Source organism: Halyomorpha halys, unplaced genomic scaffold (genome assembly GCF_000696795.3).
Source record: "Halyomorpha halys isolate HHAL.00 unplaced genomic scaffold, Hhal_1.1 Scaffold945.1, whole genome shotgun sequence".
Lineage (NCBI taxonomy): Eukaryota > Metazoa > Arthropoda > Insecta > Hemiptera > Pentatomidae > Halyomorpha > Halyomorpha halys.
Genome location: NW_027107924.1, coordinates 793,033 through 801,946, shown reverse-complemented (window position 1 = coordinate 801,946; position 8,914 = coordinate 793,033). Strand labels below are relative to the sequence as shown.

The 8,914-nt window shown below is 31.2% G+C and overlaps 1 protein-coding gene across 1 annotated transcript in view; it reads right to left on the bottom strand.

The window, feature by feature from the left end:
* LOC136795500 (uncharacterized) overlaps nucleotides 1–8,914 on the bottom strand; it is a gene marked incomplete at its 3' end in the record, with an annotated part of 27,127 nt that overhangs the window by 17,180 nt on the left and 1,033 nt on the right. The window lies entirely within an intron of this gene.

Sequence of the window (8,914 nt, the reverse complement as noted above, 5' to 3'; positions counted from 1 at the left end):
CTGTTTTTAGAGTTCTACTACTGGGTAGTTTCTCTACATCCTGTATCATATCATTATGTCATTATGATCAAATTTACTTGTTGTATTTTTTTATACAGTTGTAAATATCAATAAATAAATAAATAAAAATAAAAAAGTTTTCAGTCGTTGAATGAGAATCCCCTGCTCTCGAGTCCATGTTTACTTTTGTTATTGCTACTGGGTCATGGACACTATTAAATGGACTGTTATTTACTAAAACTCTGTAAATGATTTGAAGTGGGTTTTTTTATTCGATTTCATCTTTTGAGGCTGGTTAGGTTAGCTACAGCGTGTTTTATTATCAATCGAACTCGTTAACTGTTTGTTAGTTTGTTTATTTGGCGCATCAATATACTCTTCATGTATTGTTCGATTATAATAGAAGAAATAAAATTAAAAATTGTATCAAATTAAAAAAAAAAAAAAGATAAAATAAAAAATTATTTTGTTCATTATTACCTGATCACCGTGGCATTGCTCTAAAACGAAGGGAAATTAGAGAACAAATATTTGTAAAAAAAGAGGTCGAGTGGTTACAGCTAGAGATGATGTAATAATGTCTCAACTATTTGAGAGTGTTATGGAAAAATATCACAATTATAGTTGTTGTTGTTGGCTGTGGCTTTAGGGCGTAAAACCCTGAGGTCATCAACGCCCAAGTTTCGCACTTTATAATTCTATTTAAAGATTTGATACTCTTTAACAACAAACAAATTAAATAATTACTTATTTTAGATTTATTTAATACGTATAACAACCTCTCGGGTTTAAATCTTATTCAAAAGGCCTTTCCTTTTTAAGGAAACCAAAACCATTTCCACGTTCTTCTGGTCATCATTCAGAGGATCCGATACACTCGGCCCCACTCCCAATCTATTTAAGCTCATGGAATAGAAATGACATTCTTCAAATATGTGACTGATCGTAAGGACACTGTTGCAGTATTGACATTTTGGCGAGACAACCCCTTACGAGTGATCAATTATACTTATCAATAATACAAGACTGATTGTTGTTACCAAAACAATGAGTATTTATTTATTTTCAAAATTCCTTTATCTTTTGTTTTTATACATTAAAATTTTTACCTTGTTCATCATCTTTGTGCTATTATTGAGCTACATCTTAAATATTTTAGTTTTATTGTTTCTAGCCTTTGTATTGTTTGAAGGGACTAATATTCGTCTTGTAGTTTCCTTCCCCACTCTCTCCCACTTTTAGTATGAATGCTTGGTGTATGAAGAACTATCTGACTCAAGACGAGTCGAGGCAGAAAAGATTAATGAAGAGCTCCTAAGATTCGTCTTGGGTATTCCTAGACGCTCCCATATCTCTCTCACTCTTATCCCGAGAAATGTTGGCTCTATCCCAATAATTAGTTTTTCCATTCTCTTATTCTAACCCTTCTGAACAAAAAATTCATCCTACAAAAGAAACTTGCTCCGTTTATCCAACCACCTGTTAGAAACAAGATCTCAACATAACGATTTGTACAGTTCCTTCTCATAGAAATGCTTCATTTGAAAATTTCTTAATCGGTCGGGCTAACTCTTTTTGAATTCCATACCCATAACCAACAATGAAGCTTTCTCCTTAACATCATTTAAACATAAATTATATATCCATCTCCCCGATTATCTTTTTCCCGTATACTTGTAAATAATAAATATCCATGTAAGCTTGCACAAACATATATCTTTATTTTTCTTTGTCTTCTCATCCTATAAGACTGTGAGAATATGTACCGGCTAATTCTCTTTGTATAGGGGTTACTCCAAAAACAAAGAAATATATCTATAGCTTGGTTCTAAAAGGGTCAATGTTAATTTTTTCTAATTTTGTGTTCTTTATTTCAAAAGTTTCTAATTCAGTAAATATTTGATTCAAAAACTGACAATGTCTAATAATAAACTAAAATAAGTTATATTTTAATTATTTAAATGTTAGTTTAGGTTATATTTTTAAGGCTAATTTAATTGAAAACGTTTGGTATAAAGAACACAAAGTTCGAAAAAATTAGCATTGGCCCTTTTAAAACCAAGGCGCAGATATATTTTGTGTACTTGGAGTAGTCCCTATACAAAGAGAATTAGACAGTTTACATATGCAATTATGAAAATATGTTCTACAAGAATAATTTATATTTAGAAATGACAACTAATCTGAGTATGCTATTTCGATATATCATCATTAAAAACATTATTGTATGCAATTTAGATATATCAGAATAAAAAACATTACTGCATATTTAACATTAACAAATAAACAAACTAAACATTTTATCCATATCTAAGTTTGATGTTTTCGGTTACATTTACAAATAAAAATTTAAGATCCAATTGATTATTTCAAGTAAATTACAACGGCGCTTATTCATCCCTATTCCGTCAGTCTGCTGGTGTACCTCAGGGTAGTATCCTTGGTCCTATCCTTTATGCAGTTTTCACAGCTGACATCCCAACCCATCCTAACACTGTCCTCATCACGTATGCTAATGATACATGTATATTGTCAGTGAACAATGATCCTTAAATTGTATCCCAAACTCTCCAATCACACATCACCACCCTTGAAGAATGGTGCCAAAATTGGAGGATGAAAATTAATTCCAATAAATCACACTAAATCACATTTACCCTTCGTCGTAAACCAACGACCTCTTGCCCAACAGTATCCTTTAATAATACCTTTCTTATTCCTGTCGAACAGATCCGTTACTTAGGACTACATCTCGACAAACGATTGACATGGAATTCTCATGCAAGACTGAAAAGACAGGAAACTGCTCGTCGATTTCGACTATTACAACATACCTAAATTCCGCCGGGAGGCTGCGGAGCATAGCGGATATGGACGCTCTGCCGGGACAACCACCAAGCCGACCGAGGTACCAAAACGAGTAAGACAATTTCCGTTGTAATTTGAAAGGCAATTAATAGTATTAATAACTTAGAGTCAGTATAAATATCAAAGATCCCAACTGGTACTTCTCAATTCATAATACAATAATTAAAGTATAAGGAAACAAGTCTACCATGCTCTCTCATAATATTATTCTTGGTAGTGTATCTATTATTGTAAATATAAAACATGTAACAAAGGCTTTACGTTATAATTAATAATCCCTGCATGCCACCTCATATATAATTGCATGGTAAATTGGTGAACACGATACCGTTGGAAAGGAACTCTAATGGTTAATTAGATATATTCATATCTAGCATATCATGGCGAGGGAGGGTCCAGATGGTGTCTAGTGTTTGAATTAAATATAGCACATACTATGTCAGCCGGTTCCCATAAGGAACCGATAGAGATACATAATATAAATACATAAATATATGAATACATTTCAATATAATACGTGTACGGGGAACCCCTATTCGGACTTAGAAACCCCGAATCCCCGTACACGGCAATATATATATACATGTAGTGTAGTAACCGAAATCTACCGAGTAATTTCTTGTTGTCTTGTACAAGATTTACATTTAACAAAGTAAGGCGCAATTTGATAATGTGAAATAAAACGGTAGAACATGTTAAAGGATTTAATTCGGGACAAGGGATCATATTTTTAAAGAATTTTGATAAGAGCTTATTGTTGGGGCGAGGGGCGTTTCGTGAATGAAGAACCGACCTCTTCTCCAGAGAAAAATTGTTCGCTGGTTCGGATGATAGAAAATTTAAAAAAACGGAGGACCTGAAATGAATCATAAAAACACAAAAATAATGAAGGAAAATTAGAGAATAAAAAAAAAACTTCCAAACTGATATACAAATTTAATGAAATTAAAATATAAACAAATAAAAAAAATGAACTGTCTTGTTGTTACAAAAAAAAATAGTAATAAGTAAAAAGAAAAGAATTATTTTGATATATAGGTAAACAAAAAAAATCAATTCTCTTTATACAATAATTAATTAAATAATAAGTAACTTAGAAGCAAACAAAACATGTTGCTCAGTCACTCACAGTAGATAGCCGGGGGATCGATATGCGCATATCGATTATTATTTTCCATTCTGGAACATCCGCCGTTATCCAGATGTCGATGATTGGGTGGGTGAGGGTCCTGAAACGAACCCCGAAAATTCTTATGGCCTCAAAAGCGGTGAGTCGGTGGGTTTCTCTATCTCTATGTAGCGTACTGTAGACTGTAGACACCCTTATCAGTCTGTATACAGACCGTAATCCAATTAGAGTCTGCAATGCATTATAACAAACTTCCTTATTTGCGTAATGAATTATAATTTAATTTTAATTACAAAAAATAAAACTGAATTGTTATTTAAAAAAAAGGAAATTAACTTATAATTAACAAAAAATTAAAACACCAATTGGAAGTAAAGAAATTAAATTAAAGAAAAGAAAAATATACTTTTGGGCTTTAACACTTATTTTTTTATAAATTCTTCATCACTAAAAGAATCTTTCGTCAGATATAATTGCAATAGCAAATAAGAGCTTTTTTAATATTTATATTTCTTGAAATTCACTCTCACATTTTGACAGTCCTATTTTATGATAAATAAATGTGCTCGACCTTCGTCGAAGAATGGATTGTATATTAACTACCGATGGAATATACAAAGCCCAGTGTAAACCTCATTCCATAATCAAACAGCGATAACACAAGTAAGCAAACGCAATTAACCACTAATTACACAACTCAATAATGAAGTTGTTTGGGAGGAATTCTATTAACTCATGATAAGTATTTTTTTGCCACTAGATAACTTTATATGAAAAATCCCCTTATGCAGTATCGTAATAAACTGAAAAAATAAAAATATATGTAATCCATCATTTAATTAAAATTGATTTTCAATCTATATTAAATATTTTACATACTCAATACTTTGTCTAAAAGACATTTCTAAAAATAAACTAGTAAGTTAAGACTTTATTTGGCTGAAGTTCAGAACTCTAAACATAAAATGTCAGTCCTGTGGATGTGAATTATGGATTTATAAGTGCAAAGATAAAAACTTTCTCTTTAAAATCGATTTCTGAGATGTAATAACAATGTCGGTTTTTATTCTTTTTTTTACGTTGTTACTGAAATTGAATTTATTTGAACTATTCTTTTCCTATCTTGGGCTACTGCTTTCCAATTTGCAGAATAAAACTCTTTCGCATCTTTGTTGATTCTATCGATCCACCTTATACATGATACCAGTTGATGATTTGGCTTCACACGTGGTCTCTTCCCTACTACCGGCATTCATTGTTGTTAAGAGGCGTCTTGATGGATTGCTTCGAGCCACATGTCCCGCCCATCTTAACCTCCTTGCCTTCATATCTTGAGATATTGACTGACCAGTCTCTGCAAGTTCACTTTTAATTCTTCTCTTCTATGATTTGAGAAATATAATTACGTTTGTTTACATCGGGACCTACACGTACCGTACTTCAGATACCCCGATTGTATTTTTAAACTGTATTAAATTAGTGAGGAAGAAAGCGGAGTTAATTGTGAGACTTTTAATGCTCATTAATCACACTTATATTTCTTTTAATATAATTATAATTCCCTGAAGGGACAACTGAGGTTAGTGGGTTAATTTAATAATCATTTTGATCTATCTATTAATAAATGGATTTAAGAAAAAGAGCGTTGGAGCTACATTTGAGTAAGAAGATAGCATGTTCCAAATGTGCAAGGCGTTAATGGGGGGGGGACCCTCTGTGTTTTTCACTGACTTTACTTCCAACCATCCTCTTCTCCTTTACATAAGATTAATATGCCCCCTATTGTCAAACGTTTGAGTTTATTTTCTTAGACTTTAGACACCAACTTATAAACAAAATATTTTTCCTTGCAACATTGTTCAACTCTAAAGATTTTTTTTTTAGTTATTTTACTAAAAACCTGTAATTACTAAGTTTGTGCTCGAAACATTTGTGAAGTTGGCAATTAATATATTCTATAATTCTTAATTAAAAACATTATCACAAATACAAACTAGGAACTATTGTTCATAAATATTTAAAGATTTTCTACGTTAAACCTGACTAAATCTGTAAAACCATTTCATCTAAACTGAAAGAGAAGAAAGTCACGATATGACTTGGTAAAAAATTTAAAAAAATGGGAATTTTTTAAAAAACATTGTTGCGATGAATAAACCAAAGACAACAAAAATATATTGCATTTGCATATCAAACCATGGAAGTCAATCAAGAATCGTTTTGATTTAAGTACTTATATTTATTACTATATTTATATAGGTTATTGTCGGTCACATTACTACTCCGAAATATGTCTTCTCCAAGTACTTAGTTCTGTGCTCAAAGTTTATAACTCTTAAAGTTGCATTAAATAGTGCATTATCCATGAGTGATAAAGGATTGCGTTGTTGCAAGCAACTACATCGACCCAACTCGGCCGATCTAGACCTAGAAGATCAATAAGAAGCTCTTGCACTAAACACGGTAAGCTGACATTCACGGTTAAGACGAGATAAATGCCGATAGTGTGGTATTATCAAGGAATTGTGTTCTGAAAATGATAATGATTCATTCAAAATGAATCTATTAACAATACACTCAAAGTTTCACGCCAACACAACCAACTAGCTACCTCTACATAAACACTCTTAATTGAACCACCTAAAAACGGAAATCTGCAAAGTCCTAAAGGCTTCCATTGAATGATTTCCAGGTTATTTCTGACATAAGGGAGAATTATCGACAAGTTACCGTCTTACGCAACAAGAGAACGTTGGACAGCGTGTGGGATATGGACACATCAACCTTCGTGATGTGAAAATACCAATACTACAAATGAAACAACAGCCATTCGTAGTATATATATTTTGAAGCTCTCAAAAGTATTTTGCCTCAGTAATATTGTAATAATATAACTTTATGCTACAATTACCTTAGTTACTTCTAGATCAATACTTTCACCTGCATTCAAAGCCTTGGCTTTTGTATTTATTGGGTGAAATGTAGGTTGCCTGGAACTACAACATAATGTGAAGCGCGGAAATAATATCGTCTTGCATTCTTAGTACTAAACTGCTCTACAGATTTGCATCTATTATGATAAATATTCAAAAGCCTCATAAATTACAATAGGAATCAGTGCATTAGCAATGCTGATTGTAATGGCGGGATCGATAGGTATAGATCGATAGCCTTTGAACTGCTAACTGCTATCTGTAGGTGTAATATAAAATGCATAGTAAAATATTAAGTCTTTAACTCTGAAGGACATTTAAATTTAATAGCAAATATAAAATATTTTGGGATAAAGAATATTGATCAACACTCTACACTTATTTTAGTCCAATAGCCCGAGCACCATCCCGAATTCCGTTACGATTTAGATTGAAGCACGGCAACGAAGTCTACTAAACCTGGAATTCTCGGATGCGGTGTGGATAGTAGGAGTTCTCTACAGGCTAGAATATTAGTTACTCATGGGTAGAACCTCCACTTTTTGATGGCTTTTTATCATTAGTTTATTTCACAATGAACATTAGTATTTTTATTGATATGCCTATTTCAAACTCGATTGTTCCTGTACATATTACTAGCAAATTAAAAGTTTATATGCTATTATGTTAACAATAATTCTCAACCATTGTAAAATATTGAAGTTGAGTTCAACTTGCGCATTTTTTAAAAGCAAAGAATCGATGTAGCTTTATTGTGACTGATAAAATCAACATAGTCACGGAATCAAATTTACATCATATATTTTTGTTTATGATCCGCTTCCTGGTCATTTCTGATATACGCGGGGTTGTCTAGAGGTAAATAACTTATTCTAACTATGGATTATAAATATGGATCAAGTTTTCATTCCTTGGAACCGCAACAGAAATAAAATTCGACCCCTCAGGCTGGTTTCGAACCGGTACCTTTACAATAACGAGGCAATCGCTTAGCTCCCTAAGCTATAACTACGAACGGCCCTTGAAATTTACATCAAATGTATCAAAAATTCGAATAAAAAATTATGTTACTAAGATAGATTTTTTTTAAATTCCAGTAAAAATGCAAAGGTTCTAATTTCAGTAGTGAAAATGTAGTGAGTCCAGCAAAGCATACTTCCACATGTATAAATAGCTAATCAAAACAAGAAGTTTTTAGGTCTGTCAAATTTAAAATTTCGTAAAACGGTCCTTTGAAGTGTAAGATTTTTTCACACTATCGATATACAATCTATCTTAATTAAATAAAAAAATTAAGTTTTTGTTTACTAGTTATCCACATCGAAAAAAATCAGTATTATTAATTGTAGTTGTTTATACGATCGGTAGAATTTAATATATTCATTTTTTTGAGTTGAATACAATTTTTAATATCGCAATGAGAAAAACATTTTACCCGAAAAATAATCAAAATTAAAAGGTTTTAACATTTTTTTTTTAACAAAAAAAAAAATAATAGTCATGATCAGAACTTAAAGTTATGATGAATTTGAATAACAGTTCATTTAAATTTACTATATTTTAATTTAATAATGATTGCTTAAAAAAGTGCAATAAAGTAAATACATTGTAATAGTACGTAATTAAAATTACAATACATAATTTTATAATTTGTTTACTAGTTATCTCACATCGAAAAAGAAATCAGTATTATTAATTGTAGTTGTTTATACGATAGGTAACATTTAAAAAAAAAAAGAGTTAAAACATAAATTTATTTGAGTTAAATAAAATAATTATAATCACAATGACAAAAACGTTTTACCCGAAAAATGATCGAAATTAAAAGGTTTTGACAGGTGAAAAAAACAAAAAAAATTAATAGATATGATCAGAAGTTAAAGTTATGATGAATTTGAATAACAGTTCATTTAAATTCACTATATTTTAATTTAATAATGATTGCTTAAAAAAGTGTAATAAAGTAAATACATTGTAGTAGTAC